Genomic DNA, 25,263 nt, shown 5'->3' with positions numbered 1-25,263 from the left:
TAGACCTAAGAGGGGCATACAACCTGGTTAGGGTCAGAGAAGGAGACGAATGGAAGACGGCTTTCAATACCCCTGAGGGCCATTTTGAGAATTTGGTTATGCCTTTTGGTTTGATGAATGCCCCAGCCGTTTTTCAGCATTTCGTCAACAGCATTTTTTATCATTTAATGGGAAAATTTGTATTAGTGTATTTGGATGACATTTTGATTTTTCTCCTGATTTCAAGACTCATAAGGAACACTTACGTCAGGTCTTGCTCATCCTGCGGGAGAATAAATTATACGCGAAACTGGAAAAATGTGTGTTTGCGGTTCCAGAAATCCAATTTCTGGGGTTTCTTGTCTCCGCTTCTGGTTTTCGCATGGACCCCGAGAAGGTCCGCGCTGTGCTTGAGTGGGAGCTTCCTGAGAATCAGAAGGCGCTGATGCGTTTTTTTGGGCTTTGCCAATTATTACAGGAAATTTATTTTGAATTATTCCTCTGTTGTTAAACCACTCACTGATATGACCAGAAAGGGGGTAGATTTTTCTTCCTGGTCGGTAGAGGCGCGTAAGGCCTTTTCTAATATCAAGGAGAGTTTTGCTTCCGCTCCCATCCTAGTACAACCTGATATTTCGTTACCCTTCATAGTTGAGGTTGATGCTTCTGAGGTAGGGGTGGGTGCGGTCTTGTCTCAGGGTTCCTCTCCTGCCAAATGGCAACCGTGTGCCTTTTTCTCAAAGAAACTCTCCTCCGCAGAGAGAAATTATGATGTGGGAGATAGGGAATTGTTGGCCATCAAGTTGGCTTTTGAGGAATGGTGCCATTGGCTAGAGGGAGCCAGACACCCTATTACCGTGTTTACTGACCATAAAAATCTGGCCTACTTGGAGTCAGCCAAGCGTCTGAACCCGAGACAGGCCAGATGGTCTTTGTTCTTTTCAAGGTTTAATTTTGTTGTTACGTTCCGCCCAGGGGTTAAGAATGTGAAGGCAGATGCCCTGTCACGTTGTTTTCCGGGAGGTGGGAATTTTGAAGACCCGGGTCCCATTTTGGCTGAGGGTGTGGTGGTCTCTGCTCTTTTTCCTGAATTGGAGGCAGAGGTGCAGGCAGCCCAGTCAGAAGCACCTGATCTTTGTCCTCCTGGGAGGTTGTTTGTGCCTCTCGCTTTGAGACACAAGATTTTTAAAGAACACCACGACACGGTCCTTGCTGGGCACCCGGGGGCAAGAGCCACACTGGATCTCATCGCTCAGAGATTCTGGTGGCCTGCGCTTCGTAAGTCGGTTGAGGGTTTTGTGGCAGCTTGCGAGACTTGCGCTCGTGCCAAGGTCCCTCATTCACGGCCATCAGGTCCTCTCCTTCCCTTACCCATTCCTTCCCATCCTTGGACACATCTGTCCATGGACTTCATAACGGACTTGCCTCGTTCCTCGGGGAAGTCTGTGATTCTGGTGGTGGTGGACCGTTTTAGCAAAATGGTGCATTTTATCCCTTTTCCTGGTTTGCCCAATGCTAAGACGTTGGCGCAGGCATTTATTGACCACATTGTCAAATTGCATGGGATTCCTTCAGACATAGTCTCTGATAGGGGCACGCAGTTTGTTTCCAGATTCTGGAAGGCTTTCTGTTCTCGCTTGGGGGTTCGGTTGTCATTTTCTTCTGCTTTCCATCCGCAGTCGAATGGCCAGACAGAGCGCGTCAATCAGAATCTGGAGACATATCTGCGCTGTTTTGTGGCGGAGAATCAGGAGGATTGGTGTTCTTTTTTGTCCCTTGCTGAGTTTGCTTTAAATAACCGTCGTCAGGAGTCCTCTGATAAGTCACCATTTTTTGGTGCATATGGGTTCCATCCGCAGTTTGGGACTTTCTCGGGAGAGGGCTCTTCTGGTTTGCCTGATGAGGACAGATTCTCCTCGTCTTTGTCATCTATTTGGCAAAAGATTCAGGATAATCTAAAGAGCATGAGTGAGAGATATAAGCGTGTGGCGGATAAGAGACGTGTGCCTGGTCCGGACCTGAATGTTGGTGATCTGGTGTGGTTGTCTACCAAGAATATCAAATTGAAGGTTCCCTCCTGGAAGTTGGGTCCTAGGTTTATTGGGCCTTACAAGATCCTGTCTGTCATCAATCCTGTTGCCTACCGTCTTGATCTTCCTCAGACTTGGAAGATCCATAATGTTTTTCATAAGTCCTTATTGAAACCTTATGTTCAACCTATTGTACCCTCGCCTTTGCCTCCTCCTCCGATTATGGTTGATGGAAATCTTGAATTTCAGGTCTCTAGGATTGTGGATTCTCGTCTTGTCCGCGGTTCCCTCCAGTACCTCGTTCATTGGGAGGGTTATGGTCCTGAGGAGAGGATGTGGGTCCCAGTGACGGACATTAAGGCCTCTCGTCTCATCAGGGCTTTCCATAGGTCCCATCCTGAGAAGGTGGGCTCTGAGTGTCCGGAGTCCACTCCTAGAGGGAGGGGTACTGTCACAGCCAGACAGCTGAGAAGCGCTCACAGGAGCTTCTCAGATCCTCCTCCTTGAATTTCTTTGTTTTGGTTTAGTTTCTCATCTCGTTGGTCTATCTCAGCTGTCATGCAGTTGGACTGATTGCTACCCTTTAAGTTCCTCCCCATAATGCAGTAGTGTGCGGCTGATACAACTTCCTGGAGTGTGTGTGCATGCTGTTCCCAGTTCCCAGTCCTCAGTCCTCAGTCGTCTGCAAGATAAGTGCTGTTTATGTATTTATGATTTTGTCTTTTCTGGATCCAGGTGACCCTGACTCCCTCCGTGTCAGTGTAGGGAGCCGGTGGTCGTGTCCCTTCACTATTGTAGCGTCTTCAGGCAATAGATAGCTGAGGAACGTGGATATGCGGCCATCCACCTTTGGGGTGTTCGCATAGGCTGAGCAGTGAGGGAGAGCGGCAGGTCTATTGCAGGGGTCTCCCTTTGTTCCTTAGTTGTGGATCCAGAGTGACATTGTTTATATGGTATTGTCTTGTTTCCTGTACACCATCCGTGACAAGTAAGGTCTATAGGCTTGGAAAGTATAGTTTGTAATTGGATTGAAAACTGGCTGAAGAACCGTGTCTAGAGAGTTGTGGTCAATGATTCTTATTCATAATTGTCCCAGGTTATAAGTGGTGTACCCCAAGGTTCAGTGTTGGTCCCTTTATAATTTAATTTATTTATTAATGATATTGAGGACAGGATTAATAGCACCATATCTATTTTTGCAGATGACACTAAGCTGTGTAGAACTGTACAGTGTATGGAAGATGTCCATAAACTACAAGCTGACTTTGAACACTCTGAGTGATTGGGCATCAACTTGGCAAATGAGGTTCAATGTGGACAAATGTAAAGTTATGCATCTTGGTACTAATAATCTCTGTGCTTCATATGTCATAGGTGATGTAGCACTGGGAGAGTCACTTATAGAGAAGGATTTGGGTGTCCTTGTGGATGGTAAATTAAATTACAGCATACAATGTCAATCAGCTTCTTCTAAGGCCACCAGGTTATTGTCATGCATTAAACAAGGCATGGACTGGCGGGGCAGGGATGTAATATTACCACTTAACAAAGCATTGGTGCGGCCTCATCTGGAATATGCAGTTCAGTTCTGGGCACCAGTCCATAGAAAGGATGTACTAAACGGATAAGGGGCATGGAGGGTCTTAGTTATGAAGAAAGATTAAAAGAATTTAATTTATTTAGTCTTGAGAAGAGACGTCAAGGGGGGGGGGGGACATAATTAACCTATACAAATATATAAATGGGCCATACAAAAAATACGGTGAAAACCTGTGCCATGTAAAATGAGCTCAAAAGACAAGGGGGCACTGCCTCCGATTACAGAGGAAAAAGTTCAGTCTCCAGATGCATCAAAGCTTCTTTATTGTAAGAACTGTGAAGCTGTGGAATAGACTTCCTCAGGACGTGGTCACAGCAGGAATGGTAGACAGTTTCAAAAGGGTTTAGATTAATTCTTAAAAGTAAAAAACATTAATGCTTATGAAAATGTGTAGAAATCGGAGTCTTAATTCCTTTTGGGATTCGCATCCCTACCTATCCCTTGGTTAAACTTGATGGACATATGTCTTTTTTCAACCGTATTAACTATGTACTCCTGAAAGTGTCACTGGAAAAACTTTCCGCAGGGAAAGAAGCGGCAGCCGCAGTAGCCAGAGCAGATTTCCTAGAAGCCTTGGAGTTCCCCGAATCCGAGAAACACAGCCAAGTACCTGGGCCAGACCTAGATGAACAAGATACAACACAGCGTGTCTCAGAATACGTACATCAGCATCCCAAGACAGATGACGGCTATGATCTAGTATATCAAGAGAATGTCAAAGATCCTACATTGAACCACAGTACCTCAAGCAGGAGGGTATGCGACAAAGCGCCACAACTACCGCCCTACAGAACAAAAGCTACAACCTTTGCTTCGACTTGAAGGGACACGATTCACGTCAGTACAGTATTATGCAGACTGCCCTAAGCCAGAAACCCCTAAAACGTTTGGTGATACACAACACATGCTGCATAACAACAACACACCGTGTAGTATTGGTGCTAACCAGGCCACCATGGACTTCATTAAGTTCATTGCTAAACGAGAGCTGGTTACCAAAGAACTTAAAAAGTTCACAGATCGTCCCGAGAACTACAGAGCATGGCGACCCTCCTTACAGAACGCTATAAGAGACTTAGATCTTTCTTATAGTGAGGAGTTAGACCTCGTGGTAAAGTGGTTTGGAAGCGAGTCTGCTGAACACGCCAAAAGAATCAGAGACATTAACAGATGGTGTGGGAAAGACTTGATAAGTGTTATGGGTCAATAGAAGCTAGAGAAAATGCTTTATTTAAGAGAATTGATAATTTCCCCAGAATAGTGGGTAGGGGTCACCAGAAGCTCAGGGAACTCAGCGACTTGTTAATAGAGGTACAGGTTGCTCAGGCAGAAGTATATATGCCATGGCTAGCATTCCAGAGGTGTCAACCCGATTGTCCAAAAACTCCCTTATAACCTACTGGAGAAGTGGATCGCGCATGGTTTTCATTATAAACAGGTTCACAATTTACCATTTCCCCCCTTTATGGTGTTTGTAGACTTTGTTGCTTAACAGGCGAGGATTAGAAATGATCCCAGTTTTGATTTTACATTGTTATGTTCCACTATCCCTGGTGTCAAACCTCATAAAACACCAGTGGCAGCCCACAAAACTAACGTTGCCTCCACAGGTTCTCCTTACAGGCTGTTTAAGTCTTCTCAAGAAGAGAACAAATTCAAAGATATTACCAAAGAATGCCCCCTGCACAAGAAACCACATTCTCTACTAAAATGCAGAGCCTTCAGGGAGAAGTCTTTAGAGGACCGCAAAGAATTCCTCAAAGAAAACAACATCTGCTTCAGGTGCTGCGCTACAACATCGCACTTCGCCAGGAACTGTAAGGTCAGTTTGACATGCACAGAATGCGGTAGCACAGAACACAACACGGCTTTACACCCTGGACCACCCTGTCAGGTATCATCCCAAGCAGAGGAGCATGACGGAAAGCAGATAGACACTGACAGAAACACCGCAGTAGTCACGTCTCACTGTACTGAGATCTGTAAAGGACTCGCAGGAGGAAAGTCCTGCTCAAAAATCTGTCTAGTCAGAGTTTATACGGGCGGTCACCGAGATCAGGCGATCAACGTATATGCAATCTTAGATGATCAAAGCAATAGGTCTTTAGCTAAATCTACCTTCTTCTATACCTTCAACATCATAGGGCCCAGTTCTCCGTACTCCTTAAGGACATGTGCAGGTACTGTTGAGATGGCGGGAGGATAGCAAATGGGTACAAGGTAGAGTCTATAGATGGTCAGACCTGCTTGTCACTGCCAACCATACTGGAGTGCAATCATATACCTGATAACCGGTCTCAGATACCAACACCAGAGGTAGCGGCATACCACCCCACCTGAGGAGTATAGCTCACCTGATACCTGAACTGGACCAAGAAGCCACAATAGTCCTACTCCTTGGAATAGACATACTACGAGTTCATAAGGCTAGAGGACAGATTAACAGTTCCCAAAATGCTCCATATGCCCAGAGAATTGACCTAGGATGGCTCATCATAGGAGACATCTGTCTAGGAGGAGCACACAAGCCAACCTCAGTCAATAGTATGCTCACCAACACACTTGAAAATGGACATCTTTCCCTATTCCAGCCATGTCACAGTTATTTGTCTAATAAAAGAATTGCCACACAGAGCACCTGTGCCTTGACCTTTCTCAGATCCCTCCTGTGAAGACCACACCTGCGATGGTGAGCAAGATCAGTTAAGGTGCACAGTCTTCCACAGGACACGAGAAGACAACAGGGTCGCAATGTCCATAGAAGACAGGCTGTTCTTGGATATCATGGATCAAGGAATAGTAAAAGACCAGTCAAAAAGCTGGGTCGCACCTTTACCATTTAAACCCCGGAGACAACGCTTACCTAATAACAGAGAACTTGTATACAGTTGATTTATCTCCCTCAAACACAAACTTCAGAGGTTACCAGAGACAAAAGAATATTTCTTTACTTTCATGGAAAGAATATTCCAGAACAACCATGCAGAAATCGCCTGTGCTCCAAGACTCAGAGGAGTTTTGGTACTTACCCATATTTGGCGTGTATCATCCTAAAAAGCCAGGGCAGATAAGAGTGCTCAAGAGTACTCGACTCAAGCTCCAGGTGTGAAGGCGTTTCACTAAATGATGTCTTACTGTCTGGTCCAGATCTCAACAACAGACATCTAGAGGTACTTCTACGCTTCCGCAGAGATTCCGTAGCACTTATGGTTGACATACAACAAATGTTCCACTGCTTCCTCGTCAAGGAAGAACATAGAAACTTCTTGAGGTTCTTCTGGTACCGCAACAACGACCTCAATGAAGACATTGTAGAGTACCGAATGAGAGTGCACACCTTCCCCTTCAGTCGCTATCTACGGTCTCAGGCATTCAGCCCGAGAGGGTGAAGCAAAGTATGGGTCAGATTTCAGTTCCTTTGTGGAAAAAAATTTCTATGTGGATGACTGCTTGAAATCCACACCCATGAACGAGACCGCAATCAGTCTCCTAAAAAGGACTCAAGAAATGCTGGCGCTATCTAATTCTCACCCCAAGACCATTCAAGTGATCTAAAGGACTTGGATCTTAGCACCGCCTCCCTTCCCATGCAACAGAGCCTCGGTTTGCTCTGGGATTTAAAGGCAGACACATTTACCTTCCAAATTAGCAAGGAAGAGTACGCAGAGTAGATACTTCAGGTCGGGTTTCTTCATCTGTATCTGGGTCTACCAATTCAAATGTGTCGGATCCGATGTTGCAAGACTATGAACGGTACAAGAATGGAGGACCCGTAAACCATGTTGTGTCCTTAAGGTGGCGTGGTGCGACGGATCTAGTCGCGTGGTCTGCAGGATTATGCTGCCCTTCACACGCAGAGGAGTTCTGTTCACCATAAACAGCTTATATGATCCTCTGGGATTTGTAGTGCCTGTTGCCATCCAAGGTAAAATGATGCTAAGAGACTTCACCACAGAGACGTCTGATTGGGATGATCCGATTCCCATGGAAAAAAAGGACCTGTGGACAGGTTGGAAGAAGTCTCTTGAAGCTTTGACCAGCCTTCATGTGGCACGACCATATGCTTCTGTGCTATCTACTGAAGTCAAGATGCAAATACTATACATCTTCTGCGATGCTTCAGTCAAGGCAATTTCTGCCGTAGCATACCTACAGACAATTAACATCATAGAACAATGCCATATAGGATTTTTCATGAGCCGGACCAAACTGGCTCCACTCTGAGAACACACGATACCCCGACTGGAACTCTTTGCTACTGTGCTTGCAATGGAGTTGGCTGAACTTATAACTTCTGGAATGAACCTAGAAATTAAAGAAGTCGAGTTTTATATTGACAGCAAGGTAGTCCTAGGATATATTTGCAACAAAATCAGATACTTTTACGTCTATGTCTGCAATCGGGTGCTAAGGATCAGGAGATCCACTTGTCCTAAACAGTGGCACTACGTGCCCACACAGCATAATCCTGCAGACCACGCGACTAGATCCGTCTCACCAAGCCACCTTAAGGACACAACATGGTTTACGGGTACTGCATTCCTGTACCGTTCAAAGTCTTGCAACATTGTATCAGACACATTCGAATTGGTAGACCAAGATACAGATGAAGAAATCCGACCTGAATTATCTACTCTACTTACAGTGACTTCTGACTACCAACTCAAATCTCATAGTTTCAACAGGTTCTCCACCTGGATGTTGCTATTTTGTGCTATAACCTGTTTAGTCCATACAGCTCAGACATTACCTGTGAGCCAGAAGTCTTGCAAAGGTTTAAATCACTGCAAACATACCTTTACCGTTCCTAATCTGGAAAGGTCCAAGAACATAATAATTCACACTGTACAACGTGAATGTTATGCAAAGGAAATAGACTACCTCAGCAAAAGCCAAACAATCTCCAAATGATCACACCATTGACAAAAATAGGTTGCTAAGAGAGAAGGACCCAGTAGTGGCGTCTGTTGATGCCAGATGGGGAGTGTTCTGCTCATTAGGGTTTTGAATTTAATTCTATTTCATGTCAGCTAGGGTTTACTATTGCTATAGTTATTAGTTTTGTAATAGCACCATCTGGCGGTGTTAAAAATGTACTACACTTTGTTTTTCTGTTAATAAAGAGTATTGTATTTGTGGGTGGTGCAAGGCATTGTGGGAGTGTAATGCATTCTGGGAAAGAGAAACCCAGTCTCCAGTCATCTGGGACACACCAGCATTGCTATCCTTCTGCAGTTCTCCTTCTTAAACTTCTTAAACTTCTTAAACATCCTTGTGCCAGCATATCTGGTAAGACTTCTACCTTTGTTTCAGGGACATTATGTTATGCAGAGCTGTTTAGCTACTGTAGGTATAAGTGTCATTCAGGAGCTTGTAACTGTTAGATGCTAGGCATGCATTCCTATCTATAGGCAGTCATTTTGGACATATGCCCAGTGTTAATGCAATGTTATAATACATGCTGTTCTACGCTTTCTGCTGATACATGTTATGCCTTATACTTATACAAGTTTTTGTGTTCTTGTAGTTTTACCATTTCACAATCCTGTTGACCAATAAACAACTTAGACTACAAAAAACAGTCAGCTTATTTGGAAGTCAGGAATAGTTTATGCTGAATGTCAGACTGCACACTGTGTGAACGTGTATGAAGACAGAACAAGGTTATTTAAAGGGCAACACTTAGTCAGATCTAAAATAGATGAAATTGTGTAATCCTGCCTACAATATGCCATCATGACAGGAAAACTCACCAATATGTAGTATGTGCAAGTGACAGAGCCTAGTGTGTAGTGAGGCCCCACCATCTCAACACCTGGGTGGCTCTGAAAGTGGTCACAATCAGTCCCGCTTACATTGTAGAACAGGTTGCTGGTGGCCATTTTAGGCTTAAAAAATAATAATATTAAAAAATTAATCACCATACGCGTTTCGGAGTGAACTAAGACTCCTTCCTCAGTGGCTAAGGAAGGAGTCTTAGGAGTCTGATCACCATACGCGTTTCGGAGTGAACTAAGACTCCTTCCTCAGTGGCTAAGGAAGGAGTCTTAGTTCACTCCGAAACGCGTATGGTGAACAGCAGCCCCATGAAATAAAGTACGGGACCGGAGGACCAAAGCGCTTAAAGTCAAACAAGAAGAGAGGGATCAGTAAATTATTTTGTATAGGAAAAGCCGGAAATCTGCATTTTCTAGTGAAACCTGACCTTGCGCGAAATCAACCACCTGCGCAAGAATAACATCAGGTAACCACTAGTACGGCACGCCTACAGACGATTACCGAGGATACCAAATCTCACACACAAGCCTCCGACAAGTTGTTTGGAAATCAGACTATAACCAGATCACAGTGCGGTATCTGTGGATCACTACAGCTGAGTAATGGATTTAAGGTGCTCTTGGTTTATGTGACCCACCCAGTCACAAAGAGGAATACAAAGTTATATAGGATAAACCAGGCACTCAAGTATGGAGTATATTGATAAGGGTAATTTATTCCCACAATAGAATATAACAATAAAATTCACCAATAAAAAACTATAAAATATTAAAAAACTTTAAACCGTAATAGCAGCAATGTTAAACATATACACTAAAAGTCAATGCGTTAATTGAATAGCAGCGGCATCAATACATAAATTAGCAGCAGCAATGGACATATACATTAATTAATAAATAGCGGCATTGGACATATGCAGTTTGAAGATGCTGAAGTCATTGGGTAAGGAAAACGCAGGAAAACCGCAATTGGTAGCAAAGTCTTATAAGTGCTTTTTCGGTTTTGGTAATATTGAATTGCACAGTGGTGGCGTCCCACCGATTTGAGCAACTACGTTGCTTAGTTTTACCTGGCCAGTATGTCTTTGTCCTACGTCCGGATCTGTGGAAATTTGCTGTGGGCGCGCTGTCACCTGGATATCCTGCTCACGAAAGCAATGTCTGTGGCTTTGTTAGGATTCCTCCGGTGTTCGTCGCTCTCAGTCACAGCTAGTCAATTCTTGGAAGTCCAGGGGAGCTATTTTTCCAGCATGCCGGTACAGGGTATTAAACCATACGCGTTTCGGGGTTCTCTGAATGACCCCTTCCTCAGTGGTAACCCTGAAGTGCTTCCCCACATCCTTTTATGTGAAATCTTGGAAAGAAACAAGATCCGGACAGGATCTCATCGTGCCAAAACATGGAAAACTGGAATTATCCAATATAGTCATTAAATGCATTTTTCCTTATGCGATTCCTGTGCTCTGATTTTCGCTGCGTTTTTTAGGTAAGTTGCGTTTTATGTTCCACTGCTATTTAAATGCAGAGTAGATCATATGCCACATAATTTCAGTTGCAATATAATACTTAAAATATGTTTAAAAATATAAAAATATGAAAATATGCATGTATATATAAAAAAATGCATATATATATAAAACACAACCACATCAGTCTCTTTATTTTTATTCTTATTAGACAATGTTTTGAGGGGGGGAGAAAAAGGTTCAAGGGTCATGGAATCACAAGAAACCAAAAAGTTCCCAATCAGCATTCAGTCCTTGTGGGACTAGGGAACCAAAATCAAATATAAACTTGGATTCCACCCTTGACATCTTTTTTTATCAAATCTCCGCCCCTCCACTCTGGTGTCACCATCGTTAAAGCTGTATAGGTGAGACCTGTTGGATCGCTATTGTGACATAGCTTAAAGTGCCTTGAGACAGTATCATTTTCATAACCTTTGCGAATATTTGCTATATGTTCTGAAATCCTTGTCTTAAGGCACCTTTTTGTGCGACCAATATATTGCTTTCTGCACGGACAAGTTAACAGATATATTATATTTTTACTGTTACATGTCAGAAAGGTTTTGATTTCATACTCATATTCATTACTGGTTGAGGAAACTTTAACTGCCTTTCTTTGAAAATTTGTTATTTTGCAGTTTGAACAAGTTCTGCATCTGAAAAAGCCTTCAAAGCATAGCCATTGGTTGTCCTTTTTTTTGGGATTATTTTTAGTTGTTTTTATCGTAGGTGCAATTTTTAAACCTAAGTTGTTGGCACGAGTGTAAATTATTTTTGGTTTTGTCGGCATAAATGGTCCTATAATTTTATCTTTCTGCAGAAATGACCAGTGTTTAACAATGATGGTTTCAATCTTTTTATACTGAGTGTTAAAGGGTAAAATCACCTGTAACTCCCCACATGTCATACCATCACTATTTGATGCAACTGGTTTCTCTGCAAAAAAATCCTGTCGATCTAAATTTTTTACTTTATTCAAGGCTTTTTCGATGCAGTCATTGGGGTAATCTTTTTCAACGAACTGCTGCCTCAGTATTTCGGCCTCATTCTCAAATGTCTCATTCTTCGTACAATTCCTCTTGAGGCGTCTGAATTGGCTTGTTGGTACATTCAGCAGCCACCTAGGAAGGTGGCAGCTTGAATGTAAAATAAAATTGTTCCTAGCTGTAGGTTTATAATAGGTACTGCAGCTGAGTTTGTCCCTATCGACATCAATCTTTAGATCTAGAAATTCAATGCCTGTTTTACTCAGGTTAGCTGTAAACTGAAGGTTCTGATCATTTAGATTGATGTTGGACAGGAAGGAACCCAACGCCAAATCCGTGCCTGTCCAGATAAAAATCACGTCATCTATGTACCGCTTCCAGAGCACCAGATCCGCACCCAGTATTGGCTGAATATATTCATCCTCCCAATTCGCCATAAAAAGATTTGCGTAACTGGGTGTGAACCTGGTGCCCATCGCGGTACCAGATTCCTGTAAAAAGAATTCTGTATTAAAAGCAAAATAGTTGTGCTTCAATATAAAATTCACTGCTTCTAAAATATATTCTATTTGTGCTACTTTAAAAAGACCGCTCTTGTCGAGTTGAGATCTCAATGCCGCAAGTCCCTGATCATGCCTAATAGATGTATAAAGGGATCGGACATTTGCGCCCACAGCAAATTTCCACAGATCCGGACGTAGGACAAAGACATACTGGTCAGGTAAAACTAAGCAACGTAGTTGCTCAAATCGGTGGGACGCCACCGCTGTGCAATTCAATATTACCAAAACCGAAAAAGCACTTATAAGACTTTGCTACCAATTGCGGTTTTCCTGCGTTTTCCTTACCCAAGGACTTCAGCATCTTCAAACTGCATATGTCCAATGCCGCTATTTATTAATTAATGTATATGTCCATTGCTGCTGCTAATTTATGTATTGATGCCGCTGCTATTCAATTAACGCATTGACTTTTAGTGTATATGTTTAACATTGCTGCTATTATGGTTTAAAGTTTTTTAATATTTTATAGTTTTTTATTGGTGAATTTTATTGTTATATTCTATTGTGGGAATAAATTACCCTTATCAATATACTCCATACTTGAGTGCCTGGTTTATCCTATATAACTTTGTATTCCTCTTTGTGACTGGGTGGGTCACATAAACCAAGAGCACCTTAAATCCATTACTCAGCTGTAGTGATCCACAGATACCGCACCTTGATTTTACTTGATCCACCTTTTCTGATGAGCTCCTCAGCTGAGAACATGGATATATGGAGTTTTATTGAGACAAAAAAACAAATGATAGACTCTTTTAGCTTTGATGACAGATCATGTTATTCGGAGTCTGTAGCAAGAGTATTTGGAGAGCTAGAAACCCTATTGTTGAAACAAATAAAACAACAATGGGAGATTAAATCCCTCACACAGTATATTAAGAACGGGATTATCCCAAAGGGACTACAGCGCTCAAAGACTCCAGCACAAGATCTCTGTGAAGATAAGTTTAATATTGAGTGGGATCAATTACTTAAAAATCTGTCTATTTTATTAATGGAATTAATAATTAAGAGACGTGTACAGATCTTAGACGAATTATCTGGAAAAATTATGAGGATTAAAGATAAAGTCGAAATATTACCAAAAAATGAGGATTTTAATAATTGGCAACAAAGGATCTGTAAAAATATAGATAAATTGGAACAAGAAATAATAGATAAAAAAATGAAAAAACATAGCAGACGACACCCAGCCAATGATAGGGAACATATAAGTGAGATAGTGCAGGTAAAGGAAATCACTGTACAACACTCAAAAGTAAAAGGGAAAAATAAACACAAAGAAATGCACAGAAACACTATAGAAGAAATAGACACTAATTTAGACACTAACATACAAACTTCAAATAAATATGAAGTATTGAGCAGGGAACCTTTTTTAGATCAAAGCCCTGCACATTACCGAACTCAGAATGCACGACAACGTATGCAACACTCCCCGAAGAGAATACATCACCTAGATCCACCAGCCCAACACACGTACAATTTACGGAACAAACAAACCACACAGAATTGGACACCCCCGAATCACAATTCACATTGGAGGCACAACAGAACACCAGACAGGTCACTAGACTGGACACAAGATTACCAAAGACCAAAAGAAAGACACGAAGGGCAAAGAGAAAGATACAGACACAGATATTAGACTCAGCAACACCATCACTAAGCCCTATCATTAATCTGAGTGGAGTCAATTTAACATCATCCCAAATATCCTTATTAAACAAGGGCCTTAAATTTGCCCCAAGTACACGGTTAAATAAATTCGACACCTATGTGGGCATAGAAAAATTTGTAAGGAAAATCTGTCTTAAAAAGTATTTTATGAAGAATCCTATCACATTACAATCCCAGGCAACATCTGGCTTTATTCATACAGAATTAAAAGCGAGGTCGACTAAATATCCCAGAAATGAGATTAGTCCAGAGATTGAAACTTTTAGGAAAAATGTAGAAAGGGATATTAGAGTTTTAGGAGGCACAAAGAATAAAAAATCGAATCTCTCCAATCAGGAGATCGCAGCAATTAAGCAGTTGCAGAAGGATGATGGGATTACTATACGCCCTGCCGACAAGGGCGGTGCGATAGTAATCCTAAATACTGACGACTATAATAGAGAATGTCAGAGACAACTGTTGGATACAAATGTATATACCAAATTAAGGGCCGATCCTACTAATGATTTTTATCCGCAACTGAGGCAATTATGTGAAAAAGGTATAAGGGGAAATATTTTATTAGAAAGTGAGGCCAATTTTATATTAAGCACACAGTGTAGACTTCCTGTATTTTATCATTTGCCGAAGATACACAAAAGCCTCACAAATCCCCCTGGCCGCCCCATAATTTCGGGGATTAATTCCCTCACGGCCAACCTCTCCCAATATGTGGATCACCAATTGCAACCGGTAGTTAAAAAAACAAAATTCTACCTAAAAGATACCACACAGGTAGTAAAAATACTGGAGGAATTAATGGTAGAAGAGAATTGGACATTGGGGACTCTCGATGTCCGATCCCTTTATACATCTATTAGGCATGATCAGGGACTTGCGGCATTGAGATCTCAACTCGACAAGAGCGGTCTTTTTAAAGTAGCACAAATAGAATATATTTTAGAAGCAGTGAATTTTATATTGAAGCACAACTATTTTGCTTTTAATACAGAATTCTTTTTACAGGAATCTGGTACCGCGATGGGCACCAGGTTCGCACCCAGTTACGCAAATCTTTTTATGGCGAATTGGGAGGATGAATATATTCAGCCAATACTGGGTGCGGATCTGGTGCTCTGGAAGCGGTACATAGATGACGTGATTTTTATCTGGAGAGGCACGGATTTGGCGTTGGGTTCCTTCCTGTCCAACATCAATCTAAATGATCAGAACCTTCAGTTTACAGCTAACCTGAGTAAAACAGGCATTGAATTTCTAGATCTAAAGATTGATGTCGATAGGGACAAACTCAGCTGCAGTACCTATTATAAACCTACAGCTAGGAACAATTTTATTTTACATTCAAGCTGCCACCTTCCTAGGTGGCTGCTGAATGTACCAACAAGCCAATTCAGACGCCTCAAGAGGAATAGTACGAAGAATGAGACATTTGAGAATGAGGCCGAAATACTGAGGCAGCAGTTCGTTGAAAAAGATTACCCCAATGACTGCATCGAAAAAGCCTTGAATAAAGTAAAAAATTTAGATCGACAGGATTTTTTTGCAGAGAAACCAGTTGCATCAAATAGTGATGGTATGACATGTGGGGAGTTACAGGTGATTTTACCCTTTAACACTCAGTATAAAAAGATTGAAACCATCATTGTTAAACACTGGTCATTTCTGCAGAAAGATAAAATTATAGGACCATTTATGCCGACAAAACCAAAAATAATTTACACTCGTGCCAACAACTTAGGTTTAAAAATTGCACCTACGATAAAAACAGCTAAAAATAATCCCAAAAAAAAGGACAACCAATGGCTATGCTTTGAAGGCTTTTTCAGATGCAGAACTTGTTCAAACTGCAAAATAACAAATTTTCAAAGAAAGACAGTTAAAGTTTCCTCAACCAGTAATGAATATGAGTATGAAATCAAAACCTTTCTGACATGTAACAGTAAAAATATAATATATCTGTTAACTTGTCCGTGCAGAAAGCAATATATTGGTCGCACAAAAAGGTGCCTTAAGACAAGGATTTCAGAACATATAGCAAATATTCGCAAAGGTTATGAAAATCATACTGTCTCAAGGCACTTTAAGCTATGTCACAATAGCGATCCAACAGGTCTCACCTATACAGCTTTAACGATGGTGACACCAGAGTGGAGGGGCGGAGATTTGATAAAAAAAGATGTCAAGGGTGGAATCCAAGTTTATATTTGATTTTGGTTCCCTAGTCCCACAAGGACTGAATGCTGATTGGGAACTTTTTGGTTTCTTGTGATTCCATGACCCTTGAACCTTTTTCTCCCCCCCTCAAAACATTGTCTAATAAGAATAAAAATAAAGAGACTGATGTGGTTGTGTTTTATATATATATGCATTTTTTTATATATACATGCATATTTTCATATTTTTATATTTTTAAACATATTTTAAGTATTATATTGCAACTGAAATTATGTGGCATATGATCTACTCTGCATTTAAATAGCAGTGGAACATAAAACGCAACTTACCTAAAAAACGCAGCGAAAATCAGAGCACAGGAATCGCATAAGGAAAAATGCATTTAATGACTATATTGGATAATTCCAGTTTTCCATGTTTTGGCACGATGAGATCCTGTCCGGATCTTGTTTCTTTCCAAGATTTCACATAAAAGGATGTGGGGAAGCACTTCAGGGTTACCACTGAGGAAGGGGTCATTCAGAGAACCCCGAAACGCGTATGGTTTAATACCCTGTACCGGCATGCTGGAAAAATAGCTCCCCTGGACTTCCAAGAATTGACTAGCTGTGACTGAGAGCGACGAACACCGGAGGAATCCTAACAAAGCCACAGACATTGCTTTCGTGAGCAGGATATCCAGGTGACACCGCGCCCACAGCAAATTTCCACAGATCCGGACGTAGGACAAAGACATACTGGCCAGGTAAAACTAAGCAACGTAGTTGCTCAAATCGGTGGGACGCCACCGCTGTGCAATTCAATATTACCAAAACCGAAAAAGCACTTATAAGACTTTGCTACCAATTGCAGTTTTCCTGCGTTTTCCTTACCCAATGACTTCAGCATCTTCAAACTGCATATGTCCAATGCCGCTATTTATTAATTAATGTATATGTCCATTGCTGCTGCTAATTTATGTATTGATGCCGCTGCTATTCAATTAACGCATTGACTTTTAGTGTATATGTTTAACATTGCTGCTATTACGGTTTAAAGTTTTTTAATATTTTATAGTTTTTTATTGGTGAATTTTATTGTTATATTCTATTGTGGGAATAAATTACCCTTATCAATATACTCCATACTTGAGTGCCTGGTTTATCCTATATAACTTTATAACCAGATCACAGCCTGCAACAACTCCATTGCACGTGGGACGCCACGAATGATGCAACTAAAACCGGTACGACTCAACTAAAACAGTGAGTAAAGCAGCACCGATTTATCATACAAACAGGCAGTGATATTCAACGGCATTGTATTGAACACATAAAGTAATTTTTACTCAGTAAACACAAGTGATCCTACTGAGAACTTTACCCGAATACCAGACTGTTCCATATTATCCAAAATACCGCTGACCGGGACATCAGCTGGGTTAATTAACCCATCGGAGAGACAATATTATTTATCTATATAGACCCAGAAACATCGGCCAAATACAGGGAAATATTAATCTGTATTATGTTTTTTATGTCTTTTATTTTTTATAAACATTAATTTTAGATGTATTACTAGATATGCATTTTATATAAGTATTGTATATAACAAATTCTTGAATAAATATAATGTTTTATTAACTCTCCATGTGTAACTGAGTGAAGGTGTGCCCTACTAGTTCTCTTTCTCCTGCATCATAACATGTTACCTGCAGCTTTGCATTTTGTGGTGACAGATTCTTTTCAAGTTACTTTGGTGAAAAAAGCTATATAAGAAAAAAACATTACTAACTGTTAAAGGGGTTGTTTCTCTTCAGCAAATGACATTTATAATATAGAGAAAGTTAATACCACTTACTAATGTATAGTGATTGTCCATGGTGCCTCCCTTGCTGGTGTGCTTACAGTAATTTTTCCATCACATTATACACTGTTTATATCCAGGGGTTATGACCACCCTGCAATCCATCAGCAGTGGTCGTGCTTGCCCACTATAGGAAAAGGTGCCGGCCTCTCTTGTGGCTGGGACCTTGGTAGCGCACATACGGTAGGCATGCATACAGAGCAGCGTCTGTCCCTGCCACCTTCTATCTGTGTTTTAAGCATTGTAGTGGATTTTTGAAAGTTTGGCATTGTGCAAAAGACAGAAGAGTTTTCATTTTTTGCAAGAAAAATTGACTTTATTAAATATTGATAAATCCTCAAAGGTAATATTCTAATGCCAGTGAGGAAATTGATTCTAAAAAGTGGTCACATCTCAAATATGCTGTAAATGCAAGATGCTGTAAGAATATTGCAGAGCTACAGACTTTCTGCAAGACTATATGTGAAAAAAAGATGTTTAGGGACTTTGATTTCCCCCAACACAGTGTAATTAACTGCCTTTTTTTTTACTTAGAAACCCATAAAATGTGTAACTTAACCATTCAGATTTGTATTTAGCTACAACTCCTGTAAGCTCTATGACTAAGGTCAATTTGACAGTATTTGGTCAATATTTTTCATCAGTGTTTGTTAGCCAAAACCAGGAGTGGAACCTACAGAGAAAAAGCATCATGGAAAGATTTGTACCTATTCCATGTCCTGACCAATGAATAAGTCCAGTTCACTGTATCAAAAAAATCAGAGACTTTTATTGGATCATCTGGGTCAGGACAACACACTATGATGGAGAATCAGAAACATGTTGGATGTTTTTATGTACCATGTTGTCCTGATCTATATGATCTTTAGATTTTATGGATACAGAGAGCTGAACTTATTTGTTGGTTTTACTACTGGTGCAGCCTTAACACATCCAAGCTTCAGATGAGCTGTGATTTTTCTTTTCACTTTTTTTCCATGTTCTAGAACTACTAAGAATACTTGTTTTGACTTGCAAGTACTGTTCTGGATCAAAATAGCGACCAAATGCTGTCCATGTGAAAGTAGCCTAAGGCCTCATGCACACGACCGTTGTTGTGTTCCATGTCCGTTGTTCCGTTTTCCGTGATTTTCTGTGGAGCCATTGACTTTCAATGGGTCCGTTGAAAACTCGGAAAATGCACCGTTTGTCATCCGCGTCCGTGATCCGTGTTTCCAGTCCGTCAAAAAAATAGGACCTGTCCTATTTTTTTCACGGACAACGGTTCGCGGACCCATTCAAGTCAATGGGTCCGTGAAAAAACACGGAGGCACACAAGATTGTCATCCGCGTCCGTGATTTGTGTCCGTTTTTTTCCTATCATTTTCAAGGCAAACTTGACTTCGATTTTTTTTTTCACTTTTCATGTCTGGTGATCCTCCAAAAATCAAGGAAGACACATGGAAACAAAAACGGAAACGGATCACGGAACAACGGAACCTCATTTTGCGGACCGTGAAAAAATACTGTCGTGTGCATGAGGCCTAAGAGTGGTTATATTCTTGATACAAATTACAAACACCTCCCATACAAGTAATAAAACCAGAAGTGACAGCACTTCTTATCTTTTAATATGCAAACAGGGGCGTAATGATCGTGGTCGCAGAGGGTGTGACCGCGCCCAGCGGGGTGAGGGGGCCCGTTGCACTCACATGTAATGGGATCGCTCGGATGGGGCCAGGCATGAAGTACAGTGACAATGCCGGGCCCCCTCAGAGCGCTCTTTAAACATGTATAATATGCAAGGGGGAGGGGGGGCGCAGAGGCAAGGGGGGGGCGCACGCACTCACCCGGCAGTTCTTGTCACAGCCGGGCTGTTGTCTCCAGAATGAAGCAGAGATCTCTCTCCACTCTCTGCTTCACTTTTCTTCTGAGCACCGGCGCTCCCCCTGCTGGCCGGACATGGCGCTTCTGGCTGTGGGAGGAGCGCTGAAAGCCCGGGAATCGGCCTCCAGCACAGCTAGCAGCGCAATGTGAGTGTGGTAGCGCGTCATCAGGGAAGAAGTTAAGTAGGTGTTTTTTTTCCCCCCATAAAGCTGCAGACTTGAGGCAAAAGGTGGGCCACAGCCAGAGTGAGGGGGCACAAAAGTGGGCATTTTTACTGAGGGGCACCTAATCTGGAATAACTACTGTGAGGGGGCACATATGTGGGCATAACTACTGTGAGGGGGCACATATGTGAGCATAACTACTGTGAGGGGGCACATATGTGGGCATAACTACTGTGAGTGGGCACATATCTGGGCATAACTACTGTGAGGGGGCACATATCTGGGCATAAATACTATGAAGGGGCACATATGAAGGCATAACTACTGTGAGGGGGCACATAATCTGCCATAACTACTGTGAGGGGGCACACAATCTGACATAACTGCTATGAGGGGGCACATAACTGGGCATAACTACTGTGAGGGGCACATAATCTGACATAACTACTGTGAGAGGGCACATAACTAGGCATAACTACTGTGAGGGGGAACATAGCTGGGCATAACTATTGTGAGGGGGCACATAACTGGGCATAACTACTGTGAGGGGTACATAATCTTAATTACTTTGAGGGGGCACATATCTGGCATAAGTAGTGTGAGGGGCACATATCTGGGCATATCTACTGTAAGGGGGCACATATCTGACCATAACTACTGTGAGGGGGCACATATCTGGCATAACTACTGTGAGGGGAAACATAGCTGGGCATAACTATTGTGAGGGGGCACATAACTGGGCATAACTACTGTGGGGGGTACATAATCTTGCAAAACTACTGTGAGGGGACACATATCTGGGCATAATTACTTTGAGGGGGCACATATCTGGCATAACTAGTGTGAGGGGCACATATCTGGGCATATCTACTGTAAGGGGCACATATCTGGCAATAACTACTGTGAGGGGGGGCACATATCTGGCCATAACTACTGTGAGGGGGGCACATATATGGCATAACTACTGTAAGGGGGCACATAATCTGGCATAAATACTGTGAGGGGGGCAAATATCTGGCCATAACCACTATGAGGGGGCACATATATGGTAGAACTACTGTGAGGGGGCTCATATCTGGGCATAATTACTTTAAAGGGGCACATATCTGGCATAACTAGTGTGAGGGGGCACATATCTGGGCATATCTACTGGAAGAGGGGACATATCTGGCCATAACTACTGTGAGGGGGCACATATCTGGCATAACTACTGTGAGGGGGCACATAACTGGGCATATCTACTGTGAGGGGGCACATATCTGGCCATAACTACTGTGAGGGGGCACATATCTGGCCATAACTACTGTGAGGGGGTATAGCTGCTGTGAGGGGCCACAAGGAGGACATAACTTTTGTAAAGGGGCCACAAGGTGGGCTTAATTACTGTGAGGGGCCACAATGTGGGCATTAGTACTGTGTGGTAGAAATGTCCTAGATTATCCTGCCATACATTGGCACGGCTCAGTCTTACAGGACCAGCACGGTGCCCCCTGCTGGTGATTTCACTGGGGCAGTCACTATCTTTTCCTTATGTGATTATTCTTTTTTTCTCTATCACCACAGGGACTTTGTTTTGGATCCAGTGGCCATTACGCCAACGCCAGCGAAACTCTGGATGAGGTAGGAACAGATTTTATCAGTTACGACTGGGTGAGTGTAGCCATGCATTGGGCCTAGTGTAAAAAAAAATTGCCGCCTCTTATGAATGGGTATGAATTGGGGGGGGGGGGGAATCCAAAGTTTGCACTGGGGCCCATAACACTCTAGTTATGTCACTGCATGCAACTGTCATCTTGATTCTTAATGAAAGGGGTTTTCCAAGTGTTTTTTTTTTTTACTGATGACCTATCCTCTAGCAATATTAAAAAATTGTATGTGCAGATGCAGCAGCGTTAACAGTCACAGTCATAACAGTTAACTCTGCTGCATTTGCATTTACATAGACTTGCATGAGGAACGTATTCCTGTCCAAAATATTTTCAGCACTTAAAATATGACAGCGGGGAGGGGGACAGGAGGATGCAAATAACAACGGAGAGTGAGACCCGGGAAGAGAGCGGCTTTTCTGAACGTGATATTGTGCTGTGACAATATATCACAGTCAAGTTTCACGTTTAGATCTGTTCCATCTTACACTAGGGCAGGGATCAGCAACCTCCGACACTCCAGATGATGTGAAACTACAATTTCCAGCATACACCATTCATTTCTATGAGAGTTCGTAGAAGAGCAGAGCAAGTATGCATGCTGGGAGTTGTAGTTTCACAAGAGCTGGAGTGTCGGAAGTTGCCTACCACTGCACTAGGGGTACTCAACTGACAGATTGTGGGTGCCAGCAGTCCAGATCCCCGAATGCCATGATTTTAACTGTGTCTGCATCCTTAGTACGCAGGTTGAACTAAATGCAATGGTGAAACAGGGGTGTCAGGCTAAGGTGACTACCGTCACATACAAACAGGGATAGTGTAGTCCTTAAACTTCCCAGACCCTCTATCCCTACCTACTTGCACGGTGACCCTAGGCCCTTGATGGCTAACCTCCGGCACTCCAGCTGTCGTAAAACTCCAACTCCCAAGATGCACACCTGCTTGGCTGTCCAGAAATAAATGGAGCATGCTGGGAGTCGTAGTTTCACCACAGCTGGAGTGCCGGAGGTTTGCCATCACTGCCCTAGGCAGTGACCCCACAACTGGGTGACAGTCTCTATTTTGAGATAGATGTGAGGGCAACACACAAATAGGGAACATCAAATAGACAAACACTAAGAGAGAAGTCTTATGGCAGAGATCCAAATGCAAGTCGAATAATAATGTACAGAAAAATGCCAGAGGCAAACGAGAAAATCAACACGCCAAAAAATAAAAAACCAGGAGAGCAATACAATATCAAACTGCCAGAAGACAAAAACGTAGTCACAATACCAATCCATAAATCCAAACCAGATCAATCTTTAATCACAGCAAGGGAACAGTAGGGGAAGCCAGAGGACAAGAAATTCACTGGCACCTGCATACTCAGGCGCCAGCCTTAAATAGTGCGCCAAGAACAGCTGCCAGCTGTGCTTCCTGATGCTCTGGAGCCCCACCACGCCTCATCATTGGCTCGGTGCTCCGATCCTACAGCGGGTAGGTGCGATGCAGTGATGTTATCATGCCTGTTGTGCTGAGCCACAGACAGTAACAGCACAGACCTGCTTCATGCTGTTCATTTGGTGAATATTCATGTTGGAAGCACCCCTCTATGGAGGGCACTTAAGGGGTCTTCACTGTGTGTTGTGAACACTAAAGGGATCCTACTTTGTGGGAGGAACTTAAAGAGGACCTTTCATCAGTCCAAACATTGTGAACTAAGTATCATGACATATACAGCGGCGCCCAGGGATCTCACTGCACTTACTATTATCCCTGGGCGCCGCTCCGTTCTCCCGTTATGTCCTCCGGTATGTTTGGGGACTTGGTTATAGTAGGCGGAGACTTAGGGGACTTGGTTATAGTAGGCGGAGTCTGCCCTTGTTCTGCTGGGCGTCTCCTTCTCCTAGGCTGTAGCGTTTTTTTCTCCTAGGCTGTGAGCTCTGCGATGCGATTGGCCAGCGCTACAGCCTAGGAGAAGGAGACGCCCAGCAGAACAAGGGCAGACTCCGCCTACTATAACCAAGTCCCCGAACATACCGGAGGACATAACGGGAGAACGGAGCGGCGCCCAGGGATAATAGTAAGTGCAGTGAGATCCCTGGGCGCCGCTGTATATGTCATGATACTTAGTTCACAATGTTTGGACCGATAAAAGGTCCTCTTTAAAGGGATTCACTGTGTAGTGGCATTTAATGAGGCCTTATTTTGTGTGGCATTTAAGGGGGTATCATTGTTTGTGGGGGCCACTTAAGGGGATATCAAACTGTGTGGGGGCACTTAAGAGGACATCACTCTGTGTGGGGGAAAATGGGGTCTCATACTGTGTGGGGGGCACCAAAGAATTACCCTGCTATGCGGGGGGGGGGGGGGAATTAGGACACATATTTCTGTGAGAGGGCACTTAGGGGCATAATGCTGAGTGGGAGGCACTAAGAGGTATCATATTGTGGGTGAGCTAAAGTGCCATTGTACTGTGGGGACATTAAGTAGGCCATTAGAGCCATTACTATGGTGAGGAGGCACTAAGGGGAAATTCTTACTGTGTTGAGGCACTAAGAGAGCATCCCTAATGTGTGGGAAGGAACTAGGGGGGCAACATTACTGTGTGTTGGCACAAAGGAAATTTGGCAGGACTAGAGGCATAACTTAAAACAAATTGCTGAAGCTTGCCATGTACCTCTTGTGTTATTCATCCTTACATTTTATTCTGCTTGGACTCAGGTACAGTATGCAGATTATAATTTTTTTTTAAGTGCTTGAGTACCCCTGATATAAACTATTTCAACAGGATGTAGTACTTTTTTTTTTTGAAGATCACATGCACTAACAATCTGCCCATCAATCTGCACGCTCGTTCATCAGCTGATCGAGTCGTTCATGCAGGCACATCAATTATTCTTTTCCGGGCAGAAAATCGTGCGGTCCAAACTGCTATCTGCTGCCTAGAAACAATGATTCTGTATGGGTGATGATGGATCACAATAGCTACCTCACACAGTGAAGGAGATCACTGCATGTAAATACAGCAGTCTCCTTCACTGAACGAGCAGCCGACTGTCGGGAAAGAACGCTTCCTACGTGTTCCTAGGCGACAATCAGCTGTTTCATTGTGCGGTGTAAACCTGTCTTAAAGCGACAGCGATACATTAAATATATACTGTATACTATTAATTAAGCATTAGAATTGTAGACCGTCTGATGCAACCAAGAAATCAATATGGAGGAAAACCATTCAAAGAAAACCAAATCCACAGAATAGGGGACGAGTGTCTGATTGACTGGGATATGACATCTGGGGCTCCTGGCAATCACTAGAATGGGAGCCCGGGTTTCCCCGCTTGAATAGAGAAACAAATGTATGCATGTACCGTATACTGTTCATAGGGGATACATTGCTGTCATGGGACAGGCCCTTCAACTATTTCTAGCTCCAAACCCCACAACCCTTTTAGGGCTGTA

The sequence above is a fragment of the Bufo bufo genome, chromosome 3, assembly GCF_905171765.1.
Source record: "Bufo bufo chromosome 3, aBufBuf1.1, whole genome shotgun sequence".
In the NCBI taxonomy this organism is placed as follows: Eukaryota; Metazoa; Chordata; class Amphibia; order Anura; family Bufonidae; genus Bufo; species Bufo bufo.
Note: the sequence above shows the minus strand (reverse complement) of the source record.